Here is a 20,197-nt window from a genome sequence, read left to right as displayed (position 1 = left end):
AGATGGTGACGGCAGCCATGAAATTAAAAGACACTTACTCCTTGGAAGGAAAGTTATGACCAACCTAGATAGCATATTCAAAAGCAGAGACATTACTTTGCCAACAAAGGTCCGTCTAGTCAAGGCTATGGTTTTTCCAGTAGTCATGTATGGATGTGAAAGTTGGACTATAAAGAAAGCTGAGCGCAGAAGAATTGATGTTTTTGAAGTGTGTTGTTGGAGAAGACTCTTGAGAGTCCCCTGGACTGCAAGGAGATCCAACCAGTCCATCCTAAAGGAAATCAGTCCTGGGTGTTTATTGGAAGGACTGAGGCTAAAGCTGAAACTCCAATACTTTGGCCACCTCATGCGAAGAACTGACTCATTGGACAAGACCCTGATGCTGGGAGGGATTGGGGGCAGGAGGAGAAGGGGACGACAGAGGATGAGATGGTTGGATGGCATCACCGACTCGATGGACATGAGTATGGGTAAACTCCAGGAGTTGGTGATGGACAGGGAGGCCTGGCATGCTGCAGTTCATGGGGTCGCAAAGAGTCGGACACAACTGAGCGAATGAACTGAACCGAAAGAAGTAGACACTTAAAATCTAAATCCACCTAAGCCCACCAGTCCATTGAGAGCTGGCAAGATGAACATGTACATGGGGAACCTCAAGAAATAAGATGCAGAGGGGATGCTGAGACAAGAGTTAAGAACTACAGGAGTCAAGGAGAGAGAGGGCTGTGAAGTGACCAGGGAGAGCAGACTCTGTTTCCAGCCTTGAATAGTCAGTCTAAAAAGAAACAAAGGTGCAGCTGTCCTGGAAAAGGGCTGGAGGGAGGAGGCACAGGAAGGGCTAGGCAGACCAGGAGGGTTCAGGCAGGAAAGAGGGAGACACAGTGAAAAGGTGAAGCAGGGTCAGACTGAGGAATGTGTGCGTGTGTGTTGCAGACAACAAGTGTGTGTGTGTGTTGTAGACAAGTGTGCATGTTGTAGACAGTAAGAAGAGTGTGTGTGTTGTAGACAACAAGAAGAGTGTGTGTGTGTGTGTGTGTTGTAGACAATAAGAGGAGTGAGTGTGTCTGTGTGTGTGTGTGTTGTAGACAATAAGAGAAACTGCCTGGTACTGAAAAAGCCTCTAACGCTCTCTGAGTTCAAATCCCGTGTAATAAGTGTTACACGACCTCTAAAGTTCTTCACAGAACAGAAGCAGTTAGAAGCCGAGGCCTGGAGTCACCCTAACCTGGGTTCAGACCCCGGCTCTACTGTCCGTCTGACCTTAGCCAAGTTTTTCAACCTCTTCAAGTTTCTGCTTCCTCTGGGATTATTAAAGTATCTACTTTACAGGGCTGTTGTAAAGATTCTAGATTTCTCTAAACCTTTTCTTCTACAGTAAGTTTTTCCTGGCTCACACTCAAAAAGCTCACAGTTCATTAATCCGTTTTCTGTGAATATAGTCAAGGCTTTTGAAAATGTTTAGATTAAAAAAAAAAAAACCACACAGAAGTCACAAAGCAAATAAACCCTTATCGTACAAATGCTTGAAATCATATTGTGCTGCACCCTAACACAACTAGGTCTTCATCGACTTGTATTTCCAAAGTGTCACGATGCAAAGACACAGAACCTCTTGCAGATATGCCATCTGGCGAAACTTGAAGGTAACTAGAACTCATAGGAATATACAGGAAATAACCCTGAATCCCCTCCACCCCTCGCCAACTTTTACTAATTTATTTGTGTGTCTGCTGCATATTCACCTCCTCCCTCTATTATGTACTAAGCTCTTTGGAGATAGAAATCCATCTAATATGTGCCCTGTAATTCTTTAACCACTTAGGGTTCCTGGATACAAACAACAGATACCAGCTCTGTTTACCTTAGGATGAAAATAAATTAAGGGAAAGATTTAGGAACACAGAAACAGTCTGATAACAACATCATTCTAGCATGGCCACCACTGGTTACCAGCCGTCACCAAAACTGACTCCTGACTCTGCTGTTTCCACAAATGACCTCAAGCCACACCTATATATTTGTGCCCTTCCCACCAGATGCAGGTGGCACTAGTGATAAAGAATCTGCCTGCCAGCGCAGGAGACTTAAGAGACATGGATTCAATCCCTGGGTCGGGAAGATCTCCTGGAGAAGGGCACAGCAACCCAACTCCAGTACTGTTGCCTAGAGAATCCCATGGACAGAGGAACCTGGTGGGCTACAGTCCATAGGGTCACACAGAGTTGGACACCAGTGAAGCAACTTGGCACACGTACGCTCCAGATGCAAAGTCTTGCGACAGAGAAATCCAAGAGGCTGGGCTTGGTTCACCCCCCGTTATGTTTCTGTACCTCCTCAACTTTCATAGCAAAAATGGACAATCACTTCAGAAATGAAGGGTATTCAGATGCTGGAATGTCAATACAAGTTAACTGCTATCAATGGCAACGCCCACCCCAGTCTATACCCCAAAGGAGCTCAGCTAGTGACTCAAAAGACAAGTGACACTGGGGAGAAAAATAAAGGGAAATCTCAAGAAAAGTGTTTGCCTATATGGGCCCCTGCACCTCTACTCAACCAAGAAACTGTCATCGGGTTTTATGTTTAGACTTGAAATAGCCTGCCAACAGCCTCCAGCGCCGCACTGCAGGCAAAGCTCCTCTGTGAACCATGTTTGCACAGTGAGTAACCCACTTGGTCTTCACCAAAGCAGCAGACTTGATCGTGGGGTCAACAGGCTCCTCCCTCCAGAGCATGGCTCCTCTCTTTCCTCCCCATCTGTCCAAGTTGTAGGGCACCAGCTGAGAGGCCAGTAACAGTTATGCACCATTATCTGACATCCTGGGAACCGATGCTAACAGCCATGCTTTACTTTTTTTGGTCTACAGTAAGAAATGAAACACACAGCACATGTGCATATATGATTTATAAAAATGAGCTTCATAGAAAAATATTCTTATTACATGCAATTTGCTATTTTCTATTCTATACTATTTTGTTCTTTAATAATAATAGAGTTTAAACGCTAAACAAGAGCCACAAAATCAGAGTCCACTAACAAGTAATAAAGCACCATTTGAGAAACACTGGTTTAAAGGATTGAACAAGATTACCAAAATAGAATTTACTTTATAATCACTGTTTATAGTCAGTCAGCTGAATATAAAACAATGAAATGTATTTCATCTGGAATTCCTTTGACTATCAGCAGGCCATTACTCTTTTCCCACACAGTGCAGTCTCTGATGTTTTAACACAAGCAGCTGCTCTGAGATCCACGGTACACTGCCACACTCAGTCTTCATTTCACAATACAGTTTCTTCTCAAAGAAAGCTCTTCGGCTGGTTACCTCCTAAATCCATATAATGTTACCAGAGACCAAGAAAATGTAGAAACAATACCTGCAGAGCATGGAAGATTCAGGTTTTAAATTCTGCCATTACCCATGATTTATTCCCACAGTCCCCAGTTTCTAACTTTAGAATCACATCTCCTAGTGATATTTTACAGTAAACTAAGAAATTCAAAGTCCATTCTGTTTGCTTTGCATCTGTGCAAATTTTTCACTGTATTTTTATGGAAACAAACATTGTAAATGGAGAGAAGAATTTAGTATATCGCAACCAATGGGTATTGCTAGGGAGAGGGATAGCTTCCCAAGCCCTGAAGATTTAAACAGTACATGGATATATGATGAATTGGTGAGGAATCTTCTGTAGCAACTTTATGTTTTGCTACAAGTAGCCTGAAAAAAGGTGAGGAAATACAGCTATTCTCTCTCAAGATACTTACTTTATCCTCTGTTCATAAGAAGGCAGAACCTCAGTGAGACACTTTTGTGTACACTTAAAGCGAGGTACTAAGTAGGCCCAGAGCATGACTACATCCATAATTCTTTTATCAAAGAGCCTCTGTCTACTTGAATTACACTTGAATTTAGCCAAAACTTGACAAGACTTGAATTTAGCCAAATAGGTATCCATTTTATTGAACTAAAATATTCACTGGCAATGTCTAGTCTTCATTCATTCCATTGAATTTTCCTTTTGGTATTTTTGGGGGAAGGATGAGAATGGCACAGATTTCAGGTGCAGAGCTTCTTTGGTCTCTCCTTTAAAGGGAATAAAAATGTAGAAAGAGAGAAGGGGAGGATAATTTGCTAAAAGCACTTCAAAGATAAATATTATGGTAGGACGTTAAAGACAAATTAGACTAAAAAGAAAAACATAAACCTAAGTCTAACTAGAAGGAGTAACTCCCTTGCTCCTGGACATCATTCATTAGGTAAAATAACCAACCAAACAAAAGCTCATCATGAAAAGCCTGTGAAGCAGAGTTTAGTGGGAATAAAAGAATGCAAGAAAAGATATATGAAAGGAGAGTTAGTTGTCCAAGAATGTGACAAAATAATAATACATGATTGGTTGCCAAACACAAGACACACCCAATCAAAGCAAAATAACTGTTCAAAAGAGAAGGTGTGAGTGGGGAGCTGAGGTAGCTAATCCAATCCAGAGAATTCAGAAAAAAAAGCACGATGGAGTTAAACATTCTAGCCAAGAAGACGTGAGCAAGAACACTGGCCTTGCCACTCAGCTGCCTGGGATCAAGTTACTTTTTAACTTTCTGTGACTGTTTACTCTTTGGCAAATAAGGATAACAGCAACTCTTTGACAAGATTGGTTTCAACTCTGAGAGAAAATATATATATACATCTAGTAGAACACCTGGCTCACAGTAGGCATATAACAGTATGACCATTCTGGAGCAGGTGGGATTTGAACAGTGCCTTAGGAATGGGGAAGATACAAATAGGAAGAGAACAGTAGCTGACTGAGGGGAACATTCCAAATAATGGAAACCTGAAAAAATAGCAAAAGAAGGAAAGGGGGCAGGGTAAAACCCTTTGGGGACAGAAGGTCTGTGTAGAACAGAAAGAAATGGGGAAAGGGAGAAAGCTGACACCAGCTTACAGCAGATCATAATTGCCCAACTGAGGAGTATGGACTTTCTTTTGAGGAGAGAACCCCAGAGAAAAACTCAAATCCCCAGGCTCACATGAATTCCTCACAAACGGGAAAGTCTCCCAGCATGTGAAAATGTGCCACGTGGGGGTGGCGGGGACTTCAGACCCAGGAGATGCTGGGGAAAGGCATGGGGACACTTTAAATTCATCTGTGGACAGTAATATCCTTCTTTTAAAGCATTTTAAGTGAGTCAACTAGTCCTTGATGAATATACAGGCACTACACTAAGATTGTACACTAAGATTGCCCACCTTCCCCTTCCCCCAGTGTGAACATCCCAAGACAATAAAAGTTAACTGAGTGAACAGCCCCAAATAATGCCACTGGTAAGAGCTAATTTGAATATCCACATGAGGGATCCATACTTTAACCCCGCCTTACTATGTACACATAACTCCCACAAAGAACTTTAAAATAAATAAATAAAATGAGATGCTAGAGGTATTCTTCTGTGAATTACACTGTGAATGAGTCAGAAAATTTCCCAAAGCTTTTGTCCTCACAGCTAAAGAGGCAGCCTGTCTGTAACATTTCTAAGAGCTCTGGGGGAGTGAACATGTTGATTCATCATCCCCTGTAGAGCAGCCTCACAGAGGAGTTCATGGGGCTACCCTTGGGAATCACTCTGAATTATTTTTGTAACATCTTGTCCTTGGATAAAAGGGAACACAGAGTCAGAAATAGGAGGTCAGAAAATCATCTATGACTCAGTAGAGTTGTTTACACAGCCTTGTTTCCCTCATTTCCAGAGTCAATGTTCTAGATAATTAATAGGCACAAGGTACCCATGTTTCCAGGGATCTAAATATGGCAGAATTCACAAAAATCATGTTAAATGCAAATTTCTCTGCCTTTGATGATTCAGAAGACCATATCAGACCTTCTCAGACCTTCGAATCATGATTTTGACCAATTTTCGTTTCATAGAACCATTAAGAGGTGGAAGTGGAAGGGTAGAGGAATCCAATTAACAGAATTTGCATGAACAAGTTTCCTTGCATGATCATTCATCAAAACAGCCTCCATGAGTTTACATAAACATTTTACCAGCCCATGGAACTCTCTCTTGTCCAGCCAGGTGTTCCCTGAACATTTCTGTCTTGGCCTAAAGAACTGGCCGTCCAGCACATCACACCTGTGCTCACCGCCACAAAGCACAGAAATGCAGCACAAACGACGTCCTCGGATGCCACGTCTCATGGATCCCAAGCTGCACTACAATAAATATTAATGAAGGAAACTCTGCCTTTTTAGCCTTTCTCCAAATGAATACAAAAAAGCAAAGCTGGCATAACTATACAAAACCATTAACTAATCAAGATCAATAAACGGAAAGTCAATAAACACAATTATATACTTTTTACAGCTTACAAAGCACTTTCAATACATGATCTCCATTAATCCTCATAATAATTTTAAGTATCATTCCTCTTATTTTAATAATAAGCAAACTAGGCCTAGAGCTACTAAGTGCCTTGTAAAAGGTCACATGTATTTATTAACTGGGACACATATCCAAGTCATCAGGAGGCAAAGGAATTGGAAACAACTAAAGAAAAAAATGACAAATGATCATGGTGAAAAGGTCAAGTTACACAAACAAATTAAAATAACAGGATGCTATTTTTTAATCTAATCAGTCAATGCAGTGAAGTTGTTTTTAAATGTAGATACCATCCTGGATTAGAGTTATAAACTATTGTTATCTTCAAGTTATAAAAGTTATTTAAACTCATGGTAATAAAAATATACATTCAACAATGTAGAAACATATCACTGAAAAGCAAAAGTTCCTCTCCCTACTTGCCAGGGATAATCACTATTCAGTTTTTTTGTGCATCCTTTTTTAAAAATATTTTATCTTATTTGGCTGGGCCAGGTTTGATCTTCACTGTGGCCCGCAGGATCTTTAGTTATAACATATGAACTCTTAGTTGCGGTATGTAGGATCTAGTTTCCTGACCAGGGATTGAACCTGGGGCCCCCTCCACTAGGTGTGTAGAGTCTTGGTCACTGGACCAGCAGGGAAGTCCCTACTCAAACCTTCTTGAGGACAATCTGGCTTCATATCAATTTGGACTAAAAATTCTCACATCTTGATTCAGCAACGCCATGACATATTAATGAGAAAAGCAGGTTACAAAGCAGCCTGCAGAGGATGACCTATGCTGTACACACACACACACACACACACACACACTACCCTAGAGAGAGAAAAAAGATGGAAGGTGGGGAGGACACTGCTGGAAAGATTACCAGTTTAACAGGTGCCTCTGGGATTAATGATTACTTCATTCTGCACACTTTTTAAGATTTTTTTAAGTATTCTACCACAACTATGTGTTGTTCTGATCAACAGGAAAAGTAATTTGCCCAAGTTAAACAAGGAGTTAGGGCTGGGATCAGAGGTTCAGGAGACATGATTCCTAGTCAACTGTTGAAGCCACTCTACCTGCTATAATTTGAAAACAGTCCAACAGTTACTAACAATCCAAAGCAATTAAGATGTGACAAGGCAAAAAGATAATTATTTGTTAATGAGTGATAGAGATATTAAGTGCTACAACTTCAGAGGAGAAAGAGGTCATTGGTTCACAGAATGATTCCAAAGGTGTCAGAAGTCAGAAATTTAGACAGGTAAAGAGCAGAGTTGAGCTCTATCTCCAATGAAGATGAAGGTGTGATCAAAGGCATCAGGAAGAAAACCAGTACGTCTATCTGGTGGACAGTAAGCAGACAAGCATATTAATGAAGAAAAGCAGGAAACAAGACCAAGGAGGCAAACTGGGGTCATACTGAGATGGAAGAGGTGATGGTGGACTGGAGAGAGGGCCTAGGAGTCACAGAGTACTCACCCCTCTAAAAGGTAAATAAGTCCCAATCATCCTAACTCCTCTGTCCCCATCATGCCATGATTTCTCCCTCAAATTAGGGCAACGGTCTCCTAAAAAGTTCCCGCTTTTCATCTGCCTCTATTCCAGTCTCCACAATGCAGCCTATTTCTAAACTGAAAATCTGAAAATCTTATGCCTTCTCTTAAACTCCTTTATTTTCTGCGCTCTTAAGAAAGATGGCCTTCAAAGCCTCCCACAGCTTATCACCATTTGTACCCTAAACTCTGGTGTACTATTTGCAGTTCCTGGAATCCACTACACCCTTGTCTTCAAAGCCTTTGCTACCCAACTCATTCTTCAGTTCACAGCTCAGAAATCACATCTGTCATCCAGGCTTCCCTGACTTGACCCACCTGCTACATAGAGGCATCGAGAGTATCCTATGTGGACTTTCACAGCAGCACTTATAAATAAGCCTGCTCAGGACTGTCAACAGAATTGTATCTTCACTGTCTCTGAGCCCCATGAGGGCAGGGACTCTAGCTATTATGTGGCTATACGCAGCACCCACCAGGGCCCAAGGTACAGCAGATGTTCAACAAATGCTTGTGGAAGGAACAGAAGTTTAATCATTTCCTTTCCCAGCATGCCTTTGCTGACCACTCCCACTTTCCTCTAGAAGTACTCATCCAATCCATGTCAATGGCATTTACCAGCTTGCATTTAAGAAGCTGTTTTATAAATATGTTAAATGTATAGTTATAGGCCTAACTGAACTGCACAAAATCATGTAACTTAATTTTTTTTTTTTTTTTGTATCTTTCCCCACCTAAGATTTCACAATTTGTTGGGAGTTCCCTAGGTGAAAGGAAGAAGAAAGTTTCAACACAGCATATCAAATCAATTCAATTGGGCCAAGAAGTAAAATAAAACTCAAGTTTATAATAAATATCACCCAAATGATTTGTTATAGAAAAATCAATGATAAATTGTGAACCAGATCTACAGGCAGTTTTAAAATATACCCTTACAATATTGCCCTGTGAAAGCACTGAATTTTTTTAATTAAAAAAAAATTTTAATTGGAGGATACTTGCTTTACAATAATACTTGTTGGTTTCATACATCAAAGTGTACAATTCAGTGACTTTTGGTATATTTGTAAAGTTGTACAACCCTTACCACTATCTAATTCTGGGACCTTTTCATGTTCATGCCCATTAGCAGTCATTCTCCAGTCTCCCCTACTACATCCCCTGACAGTCATTAATCTATTTGCCTATTGTAGACATTTCATATAAACAGAATTACACATTATGTGGCCTTTTGTTTCCAACTTATTGCACCTAATATGTCAAGGTTCATTCATTTTCCTAGGTCTATGAGTTTCAATTCCTTTATAAAATGGGTTTCAACAAATGGTGCTGGGAAAGCTGGACAGCCACATGCAAAAGAATGAAACTTACATCATATTCAAAAATCAACTCAAAACGATTACAGTCTTAAACATAAGACCTGAAACCATTAGACTCCCAGAAGAAAACACAGGAAGTTCCTTGATGTCTTGACGACCAGTGATGATTTTTTAAATTTGACACTAAAAGCAAAGGCTATATCTGTAAGGGTTTAATATAGAAAACATATGAGGAACTCATAACTCAATAGCAAAAACAAAACAAAATTCCATAAACAATCCAACTGAAAACTGGTCAGAGAATCTAAATGGACATTTTGCCAAAGAAGACAGACGGCTAACATGTACATTAAAAAGCATTAAACATCACTAATCAGAGAAATGCAAATCAAAACCACAATGAAATATCACTTCACATCTGTTAGAACGGCTATTATCAAAAAAAAAACAAAAAAAAAACACCAAGTGTTGGCGAGGACATGGAGAAAAGAAAACTCTTGTGCACTACTGACGGAAATGTAAGCTGGTGCAGCCACTATGGAAAACAGTGGAGGTGCCTCAAAAAACAGAACTAGTAACATATGATTCAGGTATTTATCTGAAGGAAAATGAAAACACTAACTGGAAAAGATATTTTCATCCCCTATGTTTAACTGCAGCATCATTTACAATAGCCAAGACTTGGAAGCAACCAAAGTGTCTATCAAGGAATGAATGATGAAGAAAACATATATATACACACACAATGGAATATCACAAAAAAGAAGGAAATTCTGCCATTTATGACAACAAGGATGGGCCTTGAAGGCAGTATGCTAAGTGAAATAAGTCAGATAGAGCAAGACGTAACTGTATGATCTCACTTACATGTAGAATCTTTAAAAAAAAAAAAAAAGAAAGAAACAAAGAGGAACTCAGATACCAAGAATAGACTGGTGGCTGGCAGAGGTGGGGGGTAGAGGAGTGGGTGAAACAAGTGAAGGCGGTCAAAAGGCACAAACTTCCAGTTTTCAGATAGACAAGTCCTGAGCATGTAATGTACAGCACAGTGACTACAGCTAACGATGCTGCATTGTATATCTGTAAGTTACTAAAAGAGAAAATCTTACAAGTTCTCATTGTAAGAAAAAAATTTTAACTGTGTAGTAATGGACATTAAATTTACTGTGGTAATCATTTCAAAGTATAAACACACACGATACTATGTTGTACACCTAACATAATGCGTGCCTAGTTGCTCAGTCTTGTCTGACCCCATGGACTGCAGCTCGCCAGGTTCCTCTGTCCATGGGGATTCTCCAGGTGAGAAAACTGGAGTGGGTTGCCATGCCCTCCTCCAGGGGATCTTCCCAACCCAGGGATCGAACTCAGATCATGAATGAATGATCTATTGACCTGACTGAAACTAGAAGGTCTAAAGTAAACAACATACCAGAAATGTATTTTTTTAATGTGAAAAAGAAATAAAAGTTTGCAAGAATTCAAAAAAAAAAAGGAACTAATACAGCTGCTGGTAATATAAAGTCCTTGCCAGGGATAAGAGAACAAAGTGGTTGCTATCTTGACCATAACTCTAAATGGCACCTTTTCTCATGAAAGTTATGGTGGGAAATTTCCTGGTGGTACAGTGGTTAAGACTCCACACATCCACCGCAGGGGGCATCAGTTCGATCCCTTATCAGGGAACAAAGATCCCCCATTCTGTGCAGTGCAGCCAAAAATTAAAAATAAAGAAAGAATGAAAGTTATGATGACATAACCCACTCGTGTTCTAGTCCAGACATCTGACTCAGGGTCAGAGATCATGCCCAATATATCACTTTCCTACAGATTATTACAATCAAAATCTAACTTGGGTTTTCTCCCTGGCATATGCCATGCACCTGGGAAAGCCACCAACTTGACTACAAACTCCTAGAGGGCAAGAACAGGATCTTCTCTTCTTACAGCCTCAAGGCATAGTTGGCACAGTGCTCTGAAATTAACAGGTACATATCTGTGCAGTAACACTGAGATGCTACTATGTGCCAGGCACTCTACTAGGAACTATGGCTCTAATGAGAAACAAAGACAAGATTCCTTAATACAGACACAGATACAACTTTTCAAATATTGGTTACGTCAATGCATCTGAACCACAAAATGTCACAGCCAGGAGTGACATTAGTGTTTAAGTCATTCAATATACTCATTATAAATGTGGACAAAGACCAAGAGCAGTGGCAAGATCAAAATAAACATTTTTTATTACATTAAATCAGTATTTCCAAACCATGTTCTCTGGAACTTTACATTGCTGTACAATAATTGTTCTATACATATATATCTCAAAAAACAGAGAGAAGGACAAAGGAGGTATGTAGTGAAATAAAAAACTGGGGAAACACTAAACAGTATTTTAAACAAGAATGCTCAGCCTTAAAAAAATTTTTATTGAAGTACAGTTGCTGTACACTATTACTTAAGCCATGTGCATGCTAAGTCACTTCAGTTCAGTTCAGTCGCTCAGTAGTGTCTGACTCTTTGCAACCCCATGAATCGCAGCACACCAGGCCTCCCTGTCCATCACCAACTCAAGGAGTTCACTCAAAATCATGCCCATCAAGTCGGTGATGCCATCCAGACATCTCATCCTCTGTCGTCCCCTTCTCCTCCTGCCCCCAATCCCTCCAAGCATCAGAGTCTTTTCCAATGAGTCAACTCTTCTCGTGAGGTGGCCAAAGTACTGGAGTTTCAGCTTTAGCATCATTCCTTCCAAAGAAATCCCAGGGCTGATCTCCTTCAGAATGCACTGGTTGGATCTCCTTGCAGTCCAAGGGACTCTCAAGAGTCTTCTCCAACACCACAGTTCAAAAGCATCAATTCTTCGGCGCTCAGATTTCTTCACAGTCCAACTCTCGCATCCATACATGACCACTGGAAAAACCATAGCCTTGACTAGACAGACCTTTGTTGGCAAAGTAATGTCTCTGCTTTTCAATATGCTATCTAGGTTGGTCATAACTTTCCTTCTAAGGAGCAAGCGTCTTTTAATTTCATGGCTGCCATCACCATCTGCAGTGATTTTGGAGCCCAAAAAAATAAAGTCTGACGCTGTTTTCCCATCTATTTCTCATGAAGTGATGGGACCAGATGCCATGATCTTCGTTTTCTGAATGTTAAGCTTTAAGCCAACTTTTTCACTCTCCTCTTTCACTTTCATCAAGAGGCTTTTTAGTTCCTCTTCACTTTCTGCCATAAGGGTGGTGTCATCTGCATATCTGAGGTTATTGATATTTCTCCCAGCAATCTTGATTCCAGCTTGTGCTTCTTCCAGCCCAGCGTTTCTCATGATGTACTCTGCATAGAAGTTAAATAAGCAGGGTGACAATATACAGCCTTGACGGACTCCTTTTCCTATTTGGAACCAGTCTGTTGTTCCGTGTCCAGTTCTAACTGTTGCTTCCTGCCCTGCATATAGGTTTCTCAAGAGGCAGGTCAGGTGGTCTGGTATTCCCATCTCTTTCAGAATTCTCCACAGTTTCTTGTGATCCACACAGTCAAAGGCTTTGGCATAGTCAATAAAGCAGAAATAGATGTTTTTCTGGAACTCTCTTGCTTTTTCCATGATCCAGCAGATGTTGGCAATTTGATCTCTGGTTCCTCTGCCTTTTCTAAAACCAGCTTGAACATCTGGAAGTTCACGGTTCACGTAAGTCGCTTCAGTTGTGTCCAAATCTGCAATCCCATGGATTATAACCCACCAGGCTCCTCTGTCCCCAGGACTCTCCAGGCAAGAATACTGGAGCAGGCTGCCATGTCCTACCTCCAGGGGATCTTCCCTACCCAGGGATCGAACTCTCGTCTCTTATGTCTTCTGCATCGGCAGGTGGGTTCTTTACCTCTAGTGTCACCTGGGAAGCCAAATAAAGCTATAAGTGTGTACAATATAGTGATTTACAATTCTTAAAGGTTATGCTCCATAAAATACTGGTTATAGTCTTCATTTTGTTCAATATATCCTTGCAGCTTTTTTGTTCTGTTGTTCAGCCACTAAGTTGTGTCCACCTCTTTGCGACCCCATGGACTACAGCATGCCAGATTTCCCTGTCCTTCACTATCTCCCACAGTTTGCTCAAATTCAAGTCCATTTTGTCGGTGATGCTATCTAATCATCTCATCCCCTGTCACCCCCTCCTCCTTTTGCCTTCAATCTTTCTCAGCATCAGGGTCTTTTCCAATGAGTCAGCTCTTCGCATCAGGTGGTCAAAGTATTGGAGCTTCAGTACTTCCAATGAATATTCAGAGTTGATTTCCTTTAAGACTGACTGGTTTGATCTCCATGCAGCTTATTTAATGCCTAACAGTTTATATACTTCGTCATCCCCTACCTTTATATTGCCCTTCCCCTCTTCCCTCTGGTAACCACTAATTTGAATGATGCTCAGCCTTTAATTTGGTAGTAAGTGCAGTGTGTCTCCAACTTTTGCAAAATTATTTGACTTAGGGACTTCTTTTTAATGGAATGTATATTTGGAAAAGCCTGAAGTCATATGATTTCTATGTTCTCTTTCACGTCTCAAATTCTATGAATTTACTTAAGAGTATCAATCTCAGAAAACTCATTCTTGAACAGATAGTTTAATATATCAAATTCTTCAGAAAAGATATTTATTATTCATTCACCCATTCATTCAATCACATTCACATTGTCTCTCTCTCTCCTCCTCACATGTACACATGCCCTTGAATTAGACAGACATCAACATTGGAATAAAATCTAAAATGTCAATTAAATCAGCTCAAACTTAAAAGGTACTCATAAAAGAGATGGTGAGAACAGAGTATTTTTGTAATGTCACCTAAAGCAGGTGTTCTGGAAGGTAATGCCTGGAAAAGTTACATTTATTTCCTATTACCCAATAACCCAAACCCCTGGGGAAAGGCTTTGTAATTCTGAGAATAGCAGCTGGGCACAAAGAAAACCCAAAGAGAGAAAGGGAAGCAGTCACCTGGGACAGAATGGAGACACCCTTCACCAACTCCATCCCAGAGGATCCTCTGCCTTCTTGCTTCTCTCTCCTTCACCCCACTTGATGTTCCTGCTTTCATCCCTGATCTTTTTGCAAGTATTCTCTTTTAGTTATATGACATGCTGGCAGCTAGCCAGAGAGTCTTCCCAGAAGAGAGCCCACTTTTCAGGAAACCCTGCCTCACTCCCAGTTAAGGGAAGATAGAGAAGAGAGGTGGCAGAGACTAAGGAGATACAGCAAGTACAAACAGGATTGGGGAACTCAAACAGCTATCTGTCCACAAAAACAGATGCCAACGTATCCAATTCATACTTAGTACAGTTACTTTTCATAAATGTATACCTCTCTAGGTATCTCAAACATCAGTGTTAATTTTTTTTTAATATGAGACCTCTGTTAATACTAATAGCTCATGATCCCTCTCCCGTATATTTTCTTGGACTGATTTTTAAAACAACAGAAATAAAAGTATATTTAAAGCATACATTATGTGGTAGACCTCTTGGAAAATTTCCCACATCCTCCCCACCCCCAGCCCCTCCCCCCAGTTATAGAACCTACACACTGAGAACCTTTGCTACATACCATATCCACACACCTCATTCAACTCCCTACAAACAATTCCCTACAAACAGATTTCCAGAAGAAAAATCAAGTGGGAAACTGATTTCCTTAAATAACTTCCCCTACTTCTATATTTATTCATGCAGTTACACACTTAATAATTTTCAGTGTGTGTTCATGTGTAATAAATAGCTTACATGACTCCTGTAACAACTGGAGGCAGTGGGGTGGGGTGGGGGCAGGTTCTATCTAGCTTCCTCCTTTTCAGAGGCTAGGGCTCCTCCACTTCCCAACCTGCAAACGTTGGTGAGCCCTGGACTCCAGCCTGGATCTTCACCTTTCCTCTATCCATACTCACTCCCGAAGCAATCACATCCAGATGCATGACTGACATGGCACTACTTTAAAAAAAAAAAAAAAAAAGGTGCCATTTTAGTCATGCAACTGGATGTGATTGCTTTGGGAATGAGTGTGGGTAGAGGAACCCCACTTTGGGGAGAACAACTGTCTAAGTCAATATAAAAAACAACACTAGATTCTTGCAACACCACCGCACACCACCTCCCCCTCCTCTGAGCTCAACATCTCAGTAAATGTCGCCCCTATTAACTATGTTGTTTAAGCAAAAAATTCAAAGGTCAGTCTTGACATCTCTTTTTTTTCTCACATCTTACATCCAAACCATCACCAATTCTACCAGTATAGCTTCAAAAAGTCACACATTCAACAATTTCTCACCACCTCATTCTCAGTCACCATTTTTTCCTTAATGTAAGCACCAAGAAGGTAGGGCTGTGTCAGTTTTACTCTCTAATATCTGACACACAATAAATTCTCAGTAAATAAAGAACAAATAAATGAATACCTGGTTCAGAGAGGTGAAAGGACCCAGAGTAAGGTAATGACAAAAGCCACATGTTGAACTCCAATCTCCACATACATAGCGAAGGACTGCTCCCACTCTTCCATATGAGCTTTTGAAGCTTTAAAGGAAAAGGGAGAGGGGAGCTAAATACTACTGCTTTCACCTTTGAACTTCTGTTTTTCTTTTTCCTTTTACTCTTCTCTCTCAAATGCACATGCTCAAAACTTCTCTTCCAATAAACCTCTACTCTAAACAGTAAAGAAATGCATACAAAGGACAGAAATGTTTATGGATCCAAAATACAGTCCAATTTTTAGTAATACCTTTGGTCTGTTTCCATAAAATAGTATAAAATGTTTTAAAGGATAATAAGGATGATGGGGGAGGGAACCAGTTCAGATACTTCCACAGCCTAATGCCAATTCTGAACTGAAAATATACATAGGGTTGGGTGTGGGGGTGCTTCATGAACTCAAGCAATATATGTTCACATTTTATCTAAGAGCACTTACACATTCCTACTTGTGTCCTTAAAGAATAACTATTAGAAAATGAAAGGAAAGAAGAACACTTTTCTAGCATAATAACCTCTCTGGGCCTTTCCCAGACCTGCAGCAAAGTAGAATTTACTCAGTGTGCCAGGCCCAGAGTCTGCCACAATACATCTCTACCTTTCTGAGCCTCAAGTTCTTAGGTACAATAAAAGCATACAAATAAGATGTGTTACCAGTGTGTGCTCGGCCCTGACATACCATGACTCCCCTAATTTTAAGGAATAGGGCCCCTGAGAAGTACAGGAGCTACCTCCGAGGGCAACTATGAAATGCACACATGTTCCTTTACTCCCAGGGAGTGAAGACAAAAAAGACTAGGAGGACTCCGCTCTCACCAAAACTACTCATTGATTGTAATAAACTGAAAACCTTTACTCTACTAGTCTCATTAGCCAAAATCTTTACAAATCAGATTTCTCCAGTTTGGAGCTTGAGACATATTCAAAAATGTTCAGCATTTTCCCATCTGTCCAAAACAAAACCATTAAGAAACAAAATGACAAAGTAAAGGGTACTACTGATCACCTTAACAGAACATTTTAGACACTTTAAAAATGTCCATTTATCTCTAAGCAGAACTGGTGATGGAAAGTGAAGTCAAGTCAGCACTGCTCAGGTTAAATATTATGTACTGTAATCATAAATAGTTTTTAATCAAATCCTTAAACATAAAACCTAAAATCATATTAAGCCATATAAGGCTAGCTTTTTGGTCCTTATTCTCATAGTGTTGATCCTCTCAAAATGACATACATACTGAGCTGTATCCCTATTAACTGTAACCTGATAGAGGCCCTTCTACTGAGCTACCATTTCCAGGTATTCCTTATTCCTTTTTATGTGTTTCACTGTTCAAGCTCTCAGGTAAGTCTCTGTTTTACTAATTTATTCCAATTAGTAAAAAATTTCAGTATGCAGATTTTTTAAATTATGTTTTGCTTGAATTAATGCATCTGGGAGAAGGTCCCAAAGACCCCAGAGCAGAAGCAGATGGCTAAGGCTCCTAATCTTTTCCAGTCTTCATGTTTTTCTCCTTTTACTAGCAAAATGCCATCTGAATAATCCTAATAAGATATTCAAATTGCTGTATTTCACTTCAAGCTTGCTAAAATGGAAACACGGCCACAGTTTTTAAAAAATATATACTGTATGTTCACGGCACACACACACACATATACACACACCTTCATACACACACTCACACATATACACACACATGCAGTGTTTGTAAGTATAACCGTGCTAGGTCTGAATTTTGTGTCTCCCTAAATTCACATATTGGAATCTTAACATCCACTATGATGGTGTCATGAGGTGAAACCCTTGGGAGGTAATTAAACCGAGAGAGTGGAGCCCTCGTGAGTAGTATTAATGCTCTTATAAGAGACCCCCAGAGCTCCCCAGCCCCTTCTACAACGTGAGGTTACAACAAGAAGTCTATGACCCAGAAGAAGGCCCTTACTCAACCATGCCGTCACTCTGATCTTGGACTTCCTGCCTCCAGAACTGTGAAAAATAAATTTCTGTTGTTTATAAGCTACCCAGTCTCTGATACTTTGCTACAGCAGTCCTAATGGAGTAAGACAAACCTTTATGCATAGGTGAAGTTGTGTCATTAGAGGTAGCCTTTCTCCAGCTCTAAAATCAAGCATTAAATTCTGAAGCAAGGTCACAGGCTTCATCAAGCTCTAGTCATCCAAAGCCCAGACCACAGAAACATTAGTGGCAACATAAACACCCAATAAGTGACTGCTGAGTTAGTGAATAAATGAATGAATGAATGAACAAAGAACACAAGGACTTAGCTTCTACCGTTACTGCTAGCTGACACGCTAGCTGCTGCCATGTTGTTACTTCTCATTCTACCACTGTGCTGTGCTTAGTTGCTCAGTAGTGTCCATCACTGCGATTCCATGGACTGCAGCCCACGTAGGCTCCTCTATCCATGGGGATTTTCTACGCAAGAATACTGGACCGGGTTGCCATGCCTTTCTCCAGGGGATCTTCCCAACCTAGGGACCGAACCCAGGGCTCCGGCACTGCAGGCAGATTCTTTACCAACTGAGCCACCATGGAAGCCCATCATTAACCAATTATTAGAATGCAGTCTAAGGCATTCCAATCAAATCGGATGTGTTTTTTCCCCAAATTATAGTTTTTTATTTAATGATGTATTTTTTTCCTAGTTTGAGGATAGCTGGTTAGCGTGGGTTGCTTCATACAGGAGCTGCTGACAAGCAAGCTGGCACATGGTCTGAGGTGGCTAGGAAGAGAGGGTTAAGGGAAGAAGAGGTTGAAATCAGGTAGGGGTGAAGTGGTGTTTAATATTAATACATGCTAGAAGATGATATGGAAAGGAAATTGGCTCGTCATCAAATACAAAAGTTTTAGGCTGGAAGGGAAGGAAAGGATAAGATTAGGAAGAAAAGGTAGACAGGAACAGTGAAGCTGAGAAAACAGAGAAAGAAAAAGTCATGACGAAGAGACAAGGAGAGACAGTACCATGAGAAGCACTTAGCAAAAAGAAAATGGATGTTCTAATCCAGGTTGAATTTTTGAACTTTCAGTCCTTACCTTCATGTTACTGTTTCAACACAACCATTTAATTGATTCTTTGTTCAAGAGCTTTAACAGCCAACATGGTGAGCTAATTTGTTTTCACTTCAGTTCAGTTCAGTCACTCAGTCATGTCTGACTCTTTGCAACCCCATGAATCGCAGCACACCAGGCCTCCCTGTCCATCACCAACTCCCGGAGTTCACTCAGACTCACATCCATCGAGTCAGTGATGCCATCCAGCCATCTCATCCTCTGTCGTCCCCTTCTCCTCCTGCCCCCAATCCCTCCAAGCATCAGAGTCTTTTCCAATGAGTCAACTCTTCTCGTGAGGTGGCCAAAGTACTGGAGTTTCAGCTTTAGCATCATTCCTTCCAAAGAAATCCCAGGGCTGATCTCCTTCAGAATGCACTGGTTGGATCTCCTTGCAGTCCAAGGGACTCTCAAGAGTCTTCTCCAACACCACAGTTCAAAAGCATCAATTCTTCGGCGCTCAGATTTCTTCACAGTCCAACTCTCGCATCCATACATGACCACTGGAAAAACCATAGCCTTGACTAGACAGACCTTTGTTGGCAAAGTAATGTCTCTGCTTTTCAATATGCTATCTAGGTTGGTCATAACTTTCCTTCCAAGGAGCAAGCGTCTTTTAATTTTATGGCTGCCATCACCATCTGCAGTGATTTTGGAGCCCAAAAAAATAAAGTCTGACGCTGTTTTCCCAACTATTTCTCATGAAGTGATGGGACCAGATGCCATGATCTTCGTTTTCTGAATGTTAAGCTTTAAGCCAACTTTTTCACTCTCCTCTTTCACTTTCATCAAGAGGCTTTTGAGTTCCTCTTCACTTTCTGCCATAACGGTGGTGTCATCTGCATATCTGAGGTTATTGATATTTCTCCCGGCAATCTTGATTCCAGCTTGTGCTTCTTCCAGCCCAGCGTTTCTCATGATGTACTCTGCATAGAAGTTAAATAAGCAGGGTGACAATATACAGCCTTGACGGACTCCTTTTCCTATTTGGAACCAGTCTGTTGTTCTGTGTCCAGTTCTAACTGTTGCTTCCTGCCCTGCATATAGGTTTCTCAAGAGGCAGGTCAGGTGGTCTGGTATTCCCATCTCTTTCAGAATTCTCCACAGTTTCTTGTGATCCACACAGTCAAAGGCTTTGGCATAGTCAATAAAGCAGAAATAGATGTTTTTCTGGAACTCTCTTGCTTTTTCCATGATCCAGCGGATGTTGGCAATTTGATCTCTGGTTCCTCTGCCTTTTCTAAAACCAGCTTGAACATCTGGAAGTTCACAGTTCACGTATTGCTGAAGCCTGGCTTGGAGAATTTTGAGCATTACTTTACTAGCATGTGAGATGAGTGCAATTGTGCGGTAGTTTG

General features: G+C 40.7%; 1 protein-coding gene across 3 annotated transcripts in view; it reads right to left on the bottom strand.

The window, feature by feature from the left end:
* JAK1 (Janus kinase 1) overlaps positions 1–20,197 on the bottom strand; it is a 135,658-nt gene that overhangs the window by 62,586 nt on the left and 52,875 nt on the right. The window contains exon 1 of one of the 3 annotated variants that reach the window (XM_025288539.3): positions 15,697–15,762. The exons of the other annotated variants lie outside the window; for them this stretch is intronic. The gene's annotated coding sequence lies outside the window, so the exon portion shown is untranslated. Of the gene's footprint in view, positions 1–15,696; positions 15,763–20,197 lie in introns of those variants that run through there. 3 annotated transcript variants of the gene reach the window in all.

Source organism: Bubalus bubalis, chromosome 6, assembly GCF_019923935.1.
Source record: "Bubalus bubalis isolate 160015118507 breed Murrah chromosome 6, NDDB_SH_1, whole genome shotgun sequence".
NCBI lineage: Eukaryota > Metazoa > Chordata > Mammalia > Artiodactyla > Bovidae > Bubalus > Bubalus bubalis.
This window is presented reverse-complemented; position numbering and strand designations above follow the sequence as displayed.